Source organism: Microcaecilia unicolor, chromosome 12 (genome assembly GCF_901765095.1).
Source record: "Microcaecilia unicolor chromosome 12, aMicUni1.1, whole genome shotgun sequence".
Classification (NCBI taxonomy): domain Eukaryota; kingdom Metazoa; phylum Chordata; class Amphibia; order Gymnophiona; family Siphonopidae; genus Microcaecilia; species Microcaecilia unicolor.
In genome coordinates, this window is record NC_044042.1 from 76,895,372 (window position 1) to 76,913,056 (window position 17,685).

Here is a 17,685-nt window from a genome sequence, read left to right on the forward strand (position 1 = left end):
GAGTATGTTCTGTTAATATGGATTGGAACTTGAGTATCCACTGGAATGGTGGTAAGCCAGGTTACAGGACTTAGGTCAGCAGAGAAGCCTGGACTAGGCCTGATGACCCACTAATGGCATAACAGTTGAGAACCTGCAAACGCAGGACCATATGATGAAGTCTTAATAAAACCTGAAACAAATTACAAATTGAATATAGCATATATGATGATAGAATAATAGACAAAAATGGTTTGTAAAATCTAGCTTGTATTTCTATAACATGGCACACAGGTCATAAGATTATATAAAAATAGATTGTGAAACTGGATGTTTCTATAAAAGATAAAGACAAGATGTTCAGGGTGACGGAAATGATGCGAGGTTTTGAAATAGCAAAAGAAAGAGATGTTTACCGGAAAAGACAGTTGGGTAGAGATGGACACCTGGCCGGAAAAAAAGAAATGTTTCAAAATAACTAGAACAGGAAAGAAGTTGGTACAAGATGTTACAAAAAGTACAAATGACCATCTGCCGGAAAAGGGAAAAAAATTGGTACAGAGATATTGGGCAATAAGATGAAAAAAATTAAGATCTGTGCCTATAAAAGAGTTAACATTCAGACAGAAAAGTTAGAAGCTTCTACAGCACTTGACCGACGGCAGAGCTCTGTGCATTTGAACCCAGATGTATGTATTAAACTGAAGACTTTATCTTGGTAAGAATAAATAAGATCTTATTCCTGAAAACTATCCTTGTCTTTATTCCTACATATTGTATTATATGTACTCTTTCCTTATTATCTACTATACACAAATAAACCACACTCACTGAACTACAAAGAGTAGATTAAACCATATATATATGTGGGAACATAAATGGCCCAGAATACACCTAGATCCAGAAAGGCAAAAAGTAGTGGTTATGGGAATTAGTTTAGAATTGCGGCAGCTGATGCCTCCCCAGAACAGACCCCCATGGGACGGGGTAACCCTGGAGGTTAGGGAAACAATTCAAAGCCTTTTGGATGAGCTAACACTCTTTACCCCTCCGTGTAGAGGGGTCAAGAAGGGGTCTAAAAGAGGTCCAATTAAACAGTTCCCTGCTACTGTCCTGCAGTAGGTGACATCATCAGGGAGAGCCTTCATAAGGATGTGCTGTGCTTGCATTCAGGGCCTTTGCATTGTGTGTGTTATGCCAAAAGGTCGTCAGGTTAGTGAGTGTGCTGTTGCGCTGCTACAAGCCTGTCTTTCCATGTGGGCTCTGGCCCTTCTGTTCTTTGTGTCTGTGGACTGCTAGTCCTTTTGTGTGGGCTCCTGCCCCTTCTGCCCGGTGTCTGTGGCCTGCTAGTCCTTCTGTTGCCTTGCTCTATGTTTGGAGTCTGAAGCTTCAGCCTTTGTGTACTCCCTGTGTTGGGAGCTGCTGAAGCTCCAGCCTTGATTCTGTTATTCCTGGTTTATTCCTCTGTCTGCTGCCAGCCCCAAGACTTTGCAATCCCTGGTTTATTCTATTGTCTGCTGCCTGCCCTAAGACTCTGTTAGCTCCTGGTTTATTCTCTTGTCTGCCGCCTGTCCCAAGACTCTGTTAGCTCCTGGTTTATTCTCTTGTCTGCCGCCTGTCCCAAGACTCTGTTAGCTCCTGGTTTATTCTATTGTCTGCTGCTGTCCAAAGACTCTGATAGCTCCTGGGTTCTCTCTGTTTGCAGCCTGCCCTAAGACTCTGCTAATATCCTGGTTTATTCTCCTGTCTGCTGCCCAGCTTATGTGTTGCCCTGAACCTGTTGCTGCCTAGCTAGTGTGCTTATCCTGAGTGTATATCCTGAATCCTGCTTCTGCCTAGCTAGTGTGTATATCCTGAATCCTGCATATCCTGAGTCCTGCTTCTGCCTAGCTAGGGAGTGTATCCTGAGTGTATATCCTGAACCCCGCCTCTGCCAAGCTTGCATGTCTATCCTGAACCCCGTTTCTACCAAGCTTGTCTGTATATCCAAGCCCCTGTTTCCGGCTAGCCTTTGTGTACGCACCGTCTGCTTAGTCTGTCTTGTGTTTCTTGCTAGTGGCTGCGTAGCAGCTTTCAGTCCTAGTCTAGTTTAGTTCTGTGCCTAGCCTCCCTCGTGGGTCCTCTGGATCTTCAGTTCCTGCTCTGTCCTACAAGTCCTGCCGGCCACCCGCACTCCGGAGCTCAACTCCGGAGGAACGGTGGTCAAGCGCAGGTGAAGCTGTCCTGTTCTGCCTGTTCTAGTTGTCTGCCTTTGTTACTACTCCAGTCCTGAGTTCCAGTCCTGCTCTTCTTTGTATCCAGTTCCAGGGTGGTCTTGCCTGCCTCTGGCGCTCCTCAGCAGTGGTCCAAGGGCTCACGAATTCCAGTCCCGCCTCGAGGTCCTGACAAGGTAATTAGGGATATGGAAAAAAAAAAGCTCTTGTAGATGAGGGCGAGACCCCCTCTTTTTTTTCCCATCTGGGGGAGTGTAAGATGTTGTAGCCAGGAGGAGTTATGTGAGGGATGAGTGGACTCTTGAATTCAGTGAGCCAGGTTTCTATAATAAATAGGAAGCCTAGGTTGGATGCTTCGAGGAGGTATCCAATGATTAGAGTCTTGTTTCCCAGCAATCTTGCATTAATATAAGTAGAGGGCACTGGTGTTAAATGAGAGAAACCTTGGAGTATAAAGTTCTGTCTAGGTGGAGCAATGAGAATGCATGTATTGCAGCGGTGGAGAGAATCGAGTGGAAACCCAGATATGAATGGCCCTTTAGTAGGTATAGGGTTAGAAGGAGAAGAGGCATTGAGGCAGTGTGTGCCAATACCCTGTGGTAAATGGATGGCACTGGGGCTGAGTTTTTATCTGTACCTTGGTTTTCTGTGTGAATTACAAACTATTGGGATGTTATGGAGCTCAGTGATGCCCACTGTTTTCCCGCTGATGGGGGCCAAGAAAGCTAGAAATATCAGAAGGCGGCCCCTCATGGTGGAAGGACTACCTGGTAGATGAAGTAGTATGATCGGTCCGGAGGTATTGAACTTATACGAAGAGACTAGCGCAATTAAGTAGCTTTGGCTAGGATGAAGAGAATGCTTTGGGAAGAAAAGCTAAGACCTGGAAAGACAGAGATGGGAGCTGGTTCTGCAAATCAGTTGCTGTGACAGTCGGCAGAGCGCTGTTGAGTGTTGTAGGATAGTTCACATGGCGTCTGACACATGTTAAGAGGATCCTGATCCAGCGAATGAGGGCTCCCCTTTTAGTAAGGCCGAAAGCTATAGTGAGGTGGGGGGCTGGGAATCTTCCTGCTGAGGAGAGGCAGCTTCCATAGCTCTGGTGAGGACGCTAAAACTGATCCCGTGCTTTAACATGCAACTAACCTGAAGGATGTTCCACATGCATTGGGTTGTTTTAGATAGCGCTTGAGTTGAATTGGGTATTCAAATAAGGCAGCTCTGCTTATCACACTGCGGAGGCACTGATTGGAAGTGAAGGTGCCTGGGGTCACTCTCTTCCGCTTATGGTGCAGTTGTCCTCAGTCCTGTGCCACTCTCCATGCCTGGAGTGACTCTCCTCTGCCTGGGGTACAGCTGTCTCTGTCACTCTTTGCCTATCAGAAAAAGGTCAAGTCCACTAGGGCAATGTGGTGTCACCCACTCAATACCAGGTAAGGGAGCAGCCAGAAGAACTTTGGTGAGGGTTGCGTGGTATTCTACACTTTGCTGGGTAAAGGAGTGCATCTGGAATATGGATGTTTTTCAGGCTCAGACTGGCCACGTGGTCAATGATGCCGCCAATGGTGGTTTTGCCTTCTGGCCTGCCGGGCTCTGTTCAGGAGTGCTGCTTTTTAAGGACACCTTCAGACAGGGGAACAAGGTAGTCCACTTTGGACCTTTCTTTCCAACTGGGCTTCCCACGCTCTATCCAACCGCTCTGAAGTCCAGGCGATCGCTCCACCTCCCAATGCTCCGGTTTGGGTTCTCCATAAGGGTCAAAGGATGAGGTGTATCTCAGCGATTGTACCTTGAGGACTGTCGGCCTATCACAGAGTTATCTGGAGAAGGATCCAGAGGGATCCATCGTGATTTAAATAGCAAATATCAGGTATGAACTGTTGAGGTCACCAGGGACCACTTTACGGGGCTTCCCGTCAGGTGCACTCTCTCCACCACAATTTCATTTCTCTTCTCAACCACTATGCTATTCAAGTCTATCAATGAGGCAGTCTCTTCCTATAACACTATTCTCTCCTCTGGACAATCGTGCTCCGCTCATTTCCCATCCTGTAAGGTGTACCAAACCCAGTCTTGGCTGACCTCTAGAATCAGCTAACTACATTCCTGTGCCCAATCTGCTGAACTTTGGCTAGATGCTTGTGCCCATGCTGACTTCATAAATTTAAAATTCTTGCTGACCTCCTTTCAGCTTGCTCTTGCATTTGCCAAACAAGACTACTACATTCATTTGACAAACTCTCTTGGCTCCAACCCTCGCCGTCTCTTTGCCACAATGAACTCTCTCTCTTCAAAGTGCTTTCCAACCCCCCCCCCCCCTTCACTTTCTCCCCAGACTATGGCTGAGTACTTCCATGACAAAGTTCATGATTAACCTTGAGTTCTCAACCAAGTCACCTCCACCTCTTCTATCCCCAGTCTATTCTCTAAAACTTCCTTCAATCCCTGCCACCATTTCTTCCTTTTCTGAAATCACTGAAGACGAAACTGCACATTTTCTTTCCTCCTCCAAACTCAGTACCTGTTCCTCTGATCCTATTTCCACCCATCGACTCAGCACTGTCTCTCCTACTGTCAATCCCTTCTGTCATATTCTTAACCTTTCACTTTCCACTGCAACTATTCCTGATGCTTTCAAATATGCTGTAGTTACACCACTCCTCAAAAAACCTTCATTAGACCCTACCTGCCATTCCAACTATAGCCCCATCTCCCTCCTCCCTTTCTTATCCAAGCTACTTGTACACACTGTTCACCACCATTGTCTTGACTTTATTTCATCTCAAGCTATTCTTGATCCACTACAATCTGGCTTTCATCCTCTACATTCAACTGAAAAAGCAATTGTTAAAGTCTCCAATGATCTGTTACTGGTCAGATCCAAAGGTCTCTATTCTATCCTCTTCCTTCCCAATTTATCTGCTGCTTTTGACACTGCTGATCACCACCTACTCCTTTGATATGAATTTCAAGGCTCTGTTCTGTCTTGGTTTTCTTATCTCTCCCATCACACTTTTACTGTAAGCTCCTTAGAAGCATCTGCAAACCAGAAGCTCACTGCTGGGCGTTCCCAGCAAGCGTGGAGCTAAGTATAAGTTCACCTACATTGCTATAAAAGACTATTTAATAAATAAGAGGTTTTTCAGACTAAGGAGGATACTCGCCAGCAGACTGACCTAAAGGAATTTCATTATTCCAGAGGTTACGCTGAGCGGCTCGGTTCACGGGTCTCAATAATCCGTTACTTGAACCAAGTATCTGAGTCTTTTCCTCTACATATATAAATGAGTATACTAGTAGACAAGAGTGTTACTTGCTATCAGTGGACTTACATATTTGTTGATTATTGTTACAGCAAGTACCAGAATTCAGTTTAATGTCTATAATATCATCAAAATTTGTCCCTTCCTTTCTAAGCACACTACCAAAACTCATCTACACTCTTAAAAGCCTCACTGCTTTTAATGTACAAACGTTACCACTTTTACCCTAATGTCGAAAATGATCTTTCTATAAATGATGACCCAACATATGTTACAATCTAATCTATTACTTAAGAATCTATTTGCAATACCTTAATGTACTCCTCTATCATGTATGTACGCACTTGAACGAAATACCATTTGTAATTCTACTGACTGGGAAATGGCAATCGCCACTATGGCAAATGTAAGCCACATTGAGCCTGCAAATTGGTGGGAAAATGTGGGATACAAATGCTACAAATAAATAAAATAATCACCTCATGCTTAGATCACTGCAACTTGCTTCTCATAGGTCTCATGCTAAATCATCTCAATCCTCTTTTATATGTTCAAAATTCTACTGCATGACTTGCATTCTGCCAGTGTTGCTATGCTCACATTAGCCCTCTGAAGACAGTTCATTGGCTCCATATCCATTTCTACATACAATTCAAACTCCTCTTCCTGACTTACAAGTGCATTCACTCTGGAGCTCCCAAGTACCTCTGCACTCTTCTACACTCCTCCCCAGTAATTCCTTTCATAGAGTAGATCTCTTATCTGTACCCTTCCCCTCCACTGCCAACTCCAGATTCGTTTTATCTTGCTACAGCATATACCTGGAATAGACTTCCTGAGTTGATACGTCAAGCTCCTTCTCCGAATGCATTCAAATCCAGATTAAAAGCCTACTTTTTTGAGGCTGCTTTTAACGTCTCCTACTCACTCATTTAGTACCCGTCTGTTTTAATCAATCCCACCATAAGTAATTCCCTAATCCCTTATTTGTCCTGTTTGTCTGTCTTGATTAGAGTATCGAGAAGGGACCGTCTCATATATGTTTAGTATATAGCAGTGCATATATCTAGCACTACATAAATGATACATAGTATTAGAAGTAAAGCCATTATATGCAAATCTCTACCACAATCAATATGAAGAGTCCTGAAAACCCAACTAGTTAGGTACACCTCCAGGAAAGGGTTGAGGAGCACTGATATTAAAGGACATATATTGTACTCAAGGATTGCTAGTAATTAGAACAGTGTAATAACTAAACAGGAAGCTGCCTTGAATCAAACTACGTTCTTTTATAATCGGCTAAAAAAAAGAACACCTATAATTGCTTCTCCACCAGTTGACTTAAAAACCTTAAAATCTATTTATCATATTACACTACTCAAGTATTCCTTAAAAGATTTCAATTTAGATGCCTCCTTATGAATGAAGTCAAAGAGATCTAGTTGTTGGTTTTGGGTTTTTTTTTTACAGCCTAACTTTTCTAAAACTAATCCTCTTGCTTTAACAGAATTACATCATTGCCTGGACAAGAGGTTGTCAGTTCAGTACTTGTATAGAATTTCTGCATGAAAAGTCGCAGATGCTAGTACTGGAATGATGCCAGCATACTAAACAAAATACACATTCTCCAGGAGTAAAAAGAGACACAAAATAAAAAGGTGACGGTCTCCCTGAAACTACAACTACCAAATTAAAAATTTGGCAGAATCTGATCATAGTGTAACATAGTAGATGACGGCAGAAAAAGACCTGCACGGTCCATCTAGTCTGCCCAACAAGATAAACTCATATGTGCTACTTCTTGTGTATACCTTACCTTGATTTGTATCTGTCATTTTCAGGACACAGAACGTAGAAGTCTTCTCAAATATTAACATTAGTTTTTTTAGAACTACTATGATTTATATTTTCTAAATGATTTATTAATCTGATCATTTCCTTTTTAACCAGTAAGTTTAACATCCACTGTAATTATACACTGGGTGTTAAAACCATTGCTGTAACCAAATGTTCTGTGAATTTTTATATAAATACCACATATTTCCCCAAGTTTATTAATTACATATTTTCTATCATTTATGACAAGAGATCAAATATTAGGTTTATATACAATACCAACCACATTACCTAGCAAATGAAAAGTATCAATAATTCTCTCTCGGCTCATAAAAGATCACTGCACAATAAGATGTGGTTGGCAGTGACTTTTGAAAGTGTAAATGAAGCAGATAAGACCTAATGGAGATCAGGAATTCATTTGCTACCACAAGGTCTTACTCATAATGACTCACCATCATAAGGCTGTTAAGTTGTGGTTCAGGATGCAGATTGTTGTGTGCACTTTTATAACTGCTTACATGGCAACCACTTTCCCCCACATAATATTTCACTTACAAATGAAGGCAATCAGAAGGAAAATGATTTAAACCTCTGTGCTACTCAGACAGATTTCAACCTTTTCATTATTACCGATATTCATTTTCTCTACAAATGAAAGATATAAAATAAATTGCAGGGGTCAAGAAGCTAAAGGTTGTGAAGGTAAAAACAGTTTCCTACCATGAAATCTGCAATCGTTGAGGCCTTCCTTCGAGGCACCAAGAATCCTGTCAGAAACCAACAGGAACAAGATTAATACTGTACCTCACTAAAGAGTATACATGTGGGTACATGGCTGTGTGCTTAGCACCATCAAATGAAACACTGGATTCCAATAATTAAACTGCACTTCAGATGAAACAAAATCCCCATACATAAGGGCATTGAAGAACCATACTGGCTGTTCCACATGTAATAGATTATATCTTTTATGAAATCTTTGCTGCTACTCCACAATCTCAAACCACTCTCCTATACACACTTCAAAAAAAAAATTCTAGATCTACAACTCACCAAAAGTAATAATAAATTTTGATGCGATTAGCACAATGAAAAGACATTCACATTCAGCGTATTACTGTTAGTTCACTTTCTATTTTATTGCTTAATTTATAAACTTTAAACTAACTTCTTTTGAAGTATTTAGCTGTTATGCCACTGGTATGTGATCTCATGAAGCACTAGAAGTATACTATTTTTAATTGAACTGGGAAATCACTTCCTTCCATTATAACCTTTCTGTTTCTTCCTGGAGTTCTTTTATCACTCTCTTTACGCACTGAAATTGTGATCATTATATTTAATTAATGTCAATCATTAGAAAAGGATGTTTAATTCTGATGAGGAATCCAGTGTTCAAAGAGCCACTTTGCAATCAGACACACAGGGTGCCGCTGCAGTGCAAATCACAAATATTATACAATTGTCAACATGCCAACTTCTAGTGATGTGGGTCATGGTTAATGACTCTACAATGAATTAACAAAACAGCTTGAAGTTACAGTGCTAACCAGATCTGCAAACCACCAACCAGTGTTCATTGCATCTCTGTCTACTCTATAGTATTTAAATTTATCAAATTTCAGCACCATTTCATACAGCTACACCCAATTTGCAAAACTCTCCTTTAAGACCACCTGTCAGCTCTTCATGCTTGTTCCTATGCTTTGTGTGTTAGTATGGAGCCTGAACAGTGTTTTAATTAAAAAAAAATGATACAATGGAAGTACAGGTTACTTACGTTCACAGAGAATGAGGTCACGAAAGATGTACTGCCTAGAAAAAGCAAGAAAAGGGGAAATATGATACAAACATTCAAATATCTTATAGGCTTCAATAAAATACACGAAGGAAGTATTCCCACAAAATGGAAAAGTTGAAAGACAATGGATCATTATATGAAACTGAAGAGAGAGGGACCCTGAAAGAATGTAAGAAAATATTTTTCATTGAGAAGATGGTGAACACATACAAGATTTCCAATTGGCTCTTTTAGCAGTCTGAGGTTACAGAAGCCCAAACTGTGGCAGAGTTCAAGCAGTCATGAGACAGACAAAAGGGACCTTAGTGGCAGAAGATCACTGATCAAGTAAGACCTGTAGCTGGCACAGTAGGAAGGTACAAATGAGTAGTGTACAAAAGGGTATTTTCCTGTTCTTCATTATATATTGTGGCAAAGGAAAAGGAGTTTTAAAAACTAATAGAGGAAGAAATACAAACAGAACTAAAAACAACCCTGATATTGAGCCAGCCCCCTGAAGTTATGAACTGGAACTGGTGCTTAATACTTATATTCATCGCTGCTACTTGTATGAATAGCAGAACTGAATATACATACTCAGCAGTGACCACACTGACAATATCTATTTAGTTTAGGCATGCTATGTAGCAGGCCTAAACTAAAACTTAGGAGCCTTTTTACTAAACTTTAGCACGTGCTAAACGCTAAGAAGTCTACAGTGTGTGCTAAATGCTGGATGCCCATTTTATACCTATTTCGGTTAGCAGACTAAGCTTTAGTAAAAAGGCCCCTTATGAACACTAAACAGATAATTCCTGGTTCCATTGCTGACCCCAACCCAGCCCCTAATCTCTCTATATAAAAGGCAACCCCAACGTTCTGAAGCCTCCACGGAAGTTGAGGCGCCCGAGATAACCGGTGTGCCCTGGAGTGTCTGCACCGCCCTCGCGTCAAAACGTCATGACATCGAGGGCAGAGCTATGACACTCGAGGCCCGAAACGGATACACCACAGGCACGGCCACGGAGGCGCAGCAAAAAAAAAAACCCTCCCCACACACAGCCCTCAACAAGGCAAGTAGCTCGGAGGGAGGGAGCCTCTTGCTAGTGCCCGTTTCATTGCGCTCAGAAAAGGGCATTTTTTCCTAGTTATACAGATAACATAATGGCCATTTATCAATTTAAACAGCCACATAATAGTATCCATTTAACTTTTCAAAATATATGGATAAATAAGTTCTGCATTCGCTACCTGCTGTGAATTTGGCCACTGCTTAACTTGCTTTGAATACTGGCCAGTTTGTGTTTTAACTGTTAAATGAAGTAACATAATTCTTACATCTGCTAATAAGGAGGATAATGTTAGTTATGCAGCAGGGGCTTCCAGGTTGATTTTCAAAGGGAAAAATCTTGTGGAATTTTCCTTTGAAAATCTCACGGGCCACAGTGCCAGCAATATTTTTTTTTAACCCACATACTTTGCAGGTACTAACTAAATCCTTGAAAAACAGATGAGTGCTCAAAGTAAAATCCCCACACTTTCTTCTTTGAGACTGATCTCCCCATACCCAGTGGCACCTTCATTTCATACGGAAGGCCTACACAATTTTAAAAGGTAAATATCTGTTTCCCTGTAGAAATTCCTTTGAAAACTGGTCCTTAAATGGAAATTTGTGGGGGGGGGGGGAAAAAACCCAACATTGTGCCTTCTCTATGGCTAGCTCATGCTTATATTACACGCACAGACAATCATCATTTCAGCACTTTTGTCGTAGGATAATTTCAGAATCTAAGAAAGAAAAAAATTCAGACTATGGAAAAACTCACCAAGAGAGGGACAAATTTCCACTTGTGGAAATGTGTCCTAGCAGTGAAGGGCTCGATATTCAAATGCATTCATATTTTTAGCAGCAGCTGCCAAATAGTGCTCTATCCACGGAAAGCAAGGGCACACTGAGGGAGTTTTACCCAGCTATAGAGAGAGTGATGATATTTAATAGTTATCCATACAGTTAGGCAGTTTAATTTACGATAATAAAAAGGTTACCGTAAATGAAACCATTTGGCTGTAGGTATAGGCCATTGTTTTACTTGTCTATTAGATTGTAAGCTCTTTGAGCAGGGACTGTCTCTCTTTGTTAAATTGTACAGCGCTGGGTAACCCTAGTAGCGCTCTAGAAATGTTAAGTAGTAGTAATATGCATGTGTAAATAGCACTATTAACATATGTATATACCTACCCAAGGGTATTTTTAGGTCACAGGATATATTGCATTTGTATATTACACATATGGAAATACCGATTTCAGAAAGCCAATATTTACATGTGGAGATCCACACCACACAGAGATTTCAAGGGTATGAAGTCTGAATGTGGCTTGGGCGGAATTAAAAACTGTAGGCCCGATATTCATCCAGTGGCAATCAGCGTTTTGCTGACCACTGCCAGCGTTATACCCAGAAAATCAATGGCGGGCCGTGTCTGGACTCCAGCATTGACCTTCCAGGTATACAGAGTGGCAAAAACATAGCCAGTTAAGTGAGATATTCAGCGCTTAACTATCTATGAAGAACTGCATAAAGATAGGACTGCCTTTTATGCTATCCTATTTATACAGTTATATTAGCTGGTTAACTACAGAAATTTGGCACTTAACCTAAGTGCCAATTCCACCCCCAGAATGTCCCCAAATTAGCCAGTTTCTGCTTGGTCACTACCCGGTTAAGTGCTACTGAAAATGCCCAGACAGCCCCACACAGGCGATTTAAACAGCAGACGTCAAGATTGTTGTTTTCCCAGAGTTCCGGGTATGACTTCTAAAGTTTTTTCCTCTGAAATTATTCCTCTTAGTATATTAATTCAAAAGGAGTGAAGCCTGTGAAACTGGGATTACCTTAATCAGTGGGAATTGGATTCGAGATTCAAATGTTTGTACTGTTAAATAATTTCTGGTTTTAAAAGAGAAAAAAAATGAAATCAGGTGTATTATTTCCACTAATATTGGACAATAAGTATGTTTTCAACGAAATTAATTGACTATACACCGTTTTGGGTTTGAAGAAGCCAACCAGATGATCAATGTGGAATAATGATTCAGATAAATAATAACTGGGGATAATCAGGTTAATACCACGTTTTCTTTGTTCACTGTTGTTTAATTGATCTCCTTGTCTTGTTTCACTCTTCCTATTTATTTTGTGGTCTAAGAAAGAGAAAGATTGTATATAATCCATTTATCTAGTTGAGATTGTTTTCTTCTAATATTGTATTAATGTACAGTCATCTCTGTATTTACTGTTTGCAAGTGACCCTTGTAAAATGAAAAACTATAAATAAATGATTAAATAGCAGACATACACTTGCATTCTATGACGGCAGCTCTGCGCAGAACTGCCATTATAGAACTTGTGCTTAGCGCACATCGTCCTGGTACTAAATTTTGGCACTCTGTTTTTTTTAAACTTACCCTATAGTATGTGAGTATTACCACTTTATGTACAGTTCGGCAACCATATACATATTCAAAGCACTGACTAGATGATAGTAGCACTGAATATACAATTTAAACACCAAGGTTAAAAAAAAAAAAAACATGCTTACAGTAGGTTTTCAATATTACATAAACATAACATAAATAGATGACGGCAGAAAAAGACCTGCACGGTCCATCCAGTCTGCCCAACAAGATAAACTCATATATGCTACTTTTTGTGTATAACTGACCTTGATTTGTTTCTGCCATTTTCAGGGCACAGAATATACAAGTCTGCCCAGCACTAGCCCCGCCTCCCACCACCGGCTATGCCACCCGATCTCGGCTAAGCTTCCCCTACAGTGTTAGTATAACATGAAGCAAGAAATCCCTAAAACATTCAAAGTAATGAATCCTTACAATTCAACATACTATAACACATTGTAAAGCAATAATCAGTCAATAGAACATCCAGTTCAACAGGGACGCATAGATCATGAAAATGTGTGCTGGAACCAAAGCAGAAACAGCGGCCACAACTTGTCAAATTTCAACAGCTTACCGTGTTTTTGAACCGTCAGCTAACACAAATAATAAGCTTCCCAAAGGGCATTTCTTACATGAGAAGAGGTAGGAAGCACCTTTGTACACTAACATTTAGCCACCTCACGGCAGAGGACCACAATACAAGGCAATAGCAATTTAACAATCTCTGATGACACTGATGTGTGTGGCAAATACAAATTGACCTTTCAGATCTGTAAGAATTTTCTAACCTACTGTATACTAGATCAAAATTCAGTTCCTGGACCTCGACCTGACTCTGGCTCCTGATCTTCAGGCTCATAAGAACTAAGCCATAGGGAAGCAGTAGAGCTTACAGATTCTATGAGGTACAGAACCCTGGCAACTGTTCAACAATGTCACTTGCAGGGTCATGGTATAACTAATCTAATTACATCATATCCATTCTCTCTAGGCTGAGATGCTCTTAAGTTCATCAAACAATGTTGCAATACTCATAGCTCCTAACTAGGCTTCTGTGGTATGTGAAACTATACAAAAGCATGTGGTAATAATGTCTTCTCCTGCTGTGCAACTATTAAAGTCTGTACTTGTTTTAAACTTAAGTCATATTTTGCTTGGTTTGGTTATCTTTAAATTGCTCTTTAGATCTCTCATCTGAAGTTAGCTTTACTGTAAGTACACATTGCCATATGATCTTCCTTTATCCTTGATCATGGGGAAGACAATTCTATCTGGGTAAATATAAGTTTTCCCAGGCAAATGAGCCTGTCTGAAAACTGCCATCCTCAGCCCAGCTGAAAGCATACACAGGCTTTTACAAATATGTACTTTTAACCATATTTCAAGGAGACACACCTAAGGGTATTATTAAGGACAGAGGATAAAAACTACATGTGCTGTTTTGCACCCAGCAGGGAAGCAATACGTGTAAAAGTGCATGGATACTTTTAAAGTTACATACCTTACATGCAACCTTTTAAACCTCCCCTTGTTTAAACAAAAATTTACAAATTACAATTGCAAAAACTAGGCAGGCAGAACCTTCATAAGCTATAATGTTCAAAATATGAACTCACAAAACCATATATTCCTCAACAATGAGGAGAGGGGCAAGACTGTATGAAATGGCAGTTACAATCCAAACTACCTTACTGGGCAAACTAGATAGGCCATTTTAGTCTGTCTGCTGTCATCTACTAAAGTTATTTACAGAATTAAAGTCATAATTATTAATACATTCACATAATCTGTTGCAGAAAAAAATATATGCCAATCGGTAACATTTGCCATCTTAACACCAGAAGAGTACATGGTTTACAGACTGTGTCCTTTTTTTCCTATACATTTAGGAGACATTTTCTTTGGTGTTTTTCAGGCCCCTCCTTTTGGGGCCAATTCTTGTGGCCCTTTGGCTTTCCTTTTAGGACTGTAATTACTGTACTACAGCTCTTCTGTGAAGGTGTCCAGTAATTTAAGGCCAGTGCAGGCTGCCTCCTAGGCCACCAGTGGCCTTGTATTTCTCTGACTTTCAGATTTCTCACCCCTATTCTGAGGTTTGGGGTTTTGCATTAGAATTCTGCTGCTGCTCAAACTTCTATCTTTATCTAGGGCTATGCTTTTTAATACACATATGAATGTGAAACAAATATTGCATTATTTGTATTTCTTACTTCAAATTATAATTTGCAAATGTGCTATCTGACTGAAGACCTGGTGAAGAATGGAGAAACCACTTATCTCCACCAGTCCTGCCCTCACCCTTTCCTTTTTTTTTTTCTTAAGAAGGTTCGTATTGGTAATGTAGAGAAAGTGTTAGTGGCTCGCTTGGTTCATCCAGCAATTCTCTTTGACAAAGTTTGAACTCAGCCCATTGCCCTCCTATGATGTGCAGCTTCTTCAGATTAATACCAGACCCTCACACTTTATCCTCCATATTTATCATCTCCCTTCATCCAATGTGATGTCTTTGGATTAATTTTCCATCTTAACAGTAGGAACTGTTTCACATTTCTCTAACTTCCAATCCTTGGATGATTTCAATACTCAAGACTGAAGGATAATGATTTTTTTTTAATACTTTGTTTATTCAAGATCCAAAGCATAATGTTCAATGATTACCAACCAAAAAGCTCAGCAAAATATAGTTTGAAACATCTGTACACAAGGGAGATTAACACAAATACAGAAAATACATTCAAAACCAGAACACACTGTGAATGCATAAGAAATTTATTAAGATTTATTTATTAGGATTTATTTACCATCAAGAACTCACTCAAGGCGGTATGTAGTAAGAATAAATCAAACATAAGCAATAGACAATTATAGCAGTAAAAATATTCAAATAACAATATGGCATAGTATACTACTTATAATGTCAACATAATACGTAATAGAACATTTTAATAGACAGCAAAGGGTATAAGCAATGATGGAGCATATAGATAGGTAAGAGAGTAAGAGGAGTTAATTTAAAGAAAGTTGCACATGAGGTCTAACAGACGATTAAATGTTATCTCAGCTTGGGTAGGAGTGGATAAATATGTCCTGCTGCAGTATGTGCAGCCCGTGTCACCCCTTGGGTGTGTGTACGAGACTAAGAAGTTAGTTACTTCTTCCTTTAAAGGCCTGGTTGAAGAGCCAAGCTTTCACCTACTTCCAGAAGTAGAGATAGTCTTGTGTTAAGCGGAGCCTTTCAGGGAGTACATTCCAGAATGTGGGGGCGACTCTGAAGAAGGGTCACTTGCAGGTACCACATCATGAGATGTCCTTTAGAGAGGGTGTGGTTAGGGATACCCCTTGGGACGATCTTAGTGTCCTTGGAGGTGTGTAAAGGGCCATCCTGTTCTTCAAGTACTCGGGGCCATTTCCTTTAAGGGCCATGAAGATCAGACATAGGGTTTTAAATTTAGCCCTGTACTGTACTGGTAGCCAATGAGTCTTGCTGCAGCATTCTTAATCAATTGGAGCTGGTGCAGACCCTTTGTAGTCAGACCACTGTAGAGTGCATTACAGTAATCCAGTCTTGATGCTACCATGGCATGCACAACTGGGATAAGATTTTGCTTCTTGATTTAAGGAGAGAGGCAACGTATTTGTCACAAACAGAAGCAGCTCTAAAGTTGCTTGGATTTGGGGAATCAGAGTAAGTGTTGAATCTAACTGTAATCCAAGGTTCCTGACTTGTGATATGAGGGGGAGTTCGTATTTCCCACAACAGAATTTGATGTCAGGTATGTATCCACTTGTGTTAGGGACCCAGAGAAGCTCCGTTTTACTTGGGTTCAGGCAAAGTTTGTTGTGCTTAGCCCATTCTTGAATTGATGTTAGACAGATAATCAGTTTATTCAGGGCTATAGGTAAATCAGGTTCAATGGGTATGAGTAGCTGCACATCATCCGCATAGATGTAGAACTGAGTGTCCACTGACCAAATCAGCTCAGTTAGTGGCTTGAGGTAGATGTTGAACAGAATGGATGATAGTATCGATCCTTGTGGTACCCCACAGGTCAGTGCCCGTGGTGGTGATGAGTTGCTACCAAACATTATGGATTGTTGCCTGTCTGATAGGATCTGAACTATGCAAGTACTGTTCACTGATGCCCGTTTCTGCCAGTTGTGCTAACGTGATATCATGATTCACAGTGTCAAAAGCTGCTGAGAAATCTAGCAGTACTAACACTATGGCAAATCCCCTGTCTCAGTTTCTATGAAGATCATCTAGTAGGGATATGAGGGCCATTTCTGTTCTATAACCGGGTCTGAATCCAGATTGACATGGATGCAGCCAGTTTCTCTCTTCTAGCCAATCACTGAGTTGAACACAGACCGTTTGTTGTATGAGTTTCCCTAGAAATGGGATGTTGGATACTGGCTAGTAACTTTCAAGTTTGAATGTGCTTAGCTAACTCAGTCTTCTTCAAAATACGTGGTATCAAGTGAATAACTACACTTTTTTCTCATTTAAAGTGGAGAAACAACCTCAGTAGTCACCGCGTGGCAGCAGTGTGATAATTGCACTCAATCCCAGCGTTAAATTGACTCTATTGTCATCACCGGTTTGAAAACTCCACTTGTGTGTGAGTAAGGGCTCTATATGGGGGTTGAATCGATCCCATTAGAGAGTCATCTAAAGCGTGATGTTAGGCAGTTGCTTAAATTAATAATGTTACTTAGCTTTTTCAATTTTGCTAAGTAACATTATTCATTTAAGCAACTGCCTAACATCACACTTTAGATGACTCTCTAATGGGATCGATTCAACCCCCATATAGAGCCCTTACTCACAAACAAGTGGAGTTTTCAGACCGGTGATAACAACAGAGTCAATTTAACACTGGGATTGAGTGCAATTATCACACTGCTGCCACGCGGTGACTACTGAGGTTGTTTCTCCACTTTAAATAAGAAAAAAGTGTAGTTATTCACTTGATACCACGTATTTTGAAGAAGACTGAGTTAGTTAAGCACATTTCAGCTTATTGTTAGTATCATAACTCTTTTTTGATTCGCTGAAATTTTGTCTAGCATTATCTGAACTTTCAAGTTTGTCCTGGTCAAGGTTGTTTTTCTTTAGCGAAGGGTGAACCACTGACCTTTTTAATACTG

The 17,685-nt window shown here is 40.4% G+C and overlaps 1 protein-coding gene across 1 annotated transcript in view; it reads right to left on the reverse strand.

Annotated features, from left to right (window-relative positions):
- Positions 1–17,685, reverse strand: part of TANC2 (tetratricopeptide repeat, ankyrin repeat and coiled-coil containing 2) — a 931,529-nt gene that overhangs the window by 754,957 nt on the left and 158,887 nt on the right. Inside the window, exons 2-3 of the mRNA XM_030221414.1 lie at positions 9,078–9,112; positions 8,018–8,064 (exon numbers count right to left, since the gene is read on the reverse strand). The gene's annotated coding sequence lies outside the window, so the exon portion shown is untranslated. The remainder of the gene's footprint in view (positions 1–8,017; positions 8,065–9,077; positions 9,113–17,685) is intronic.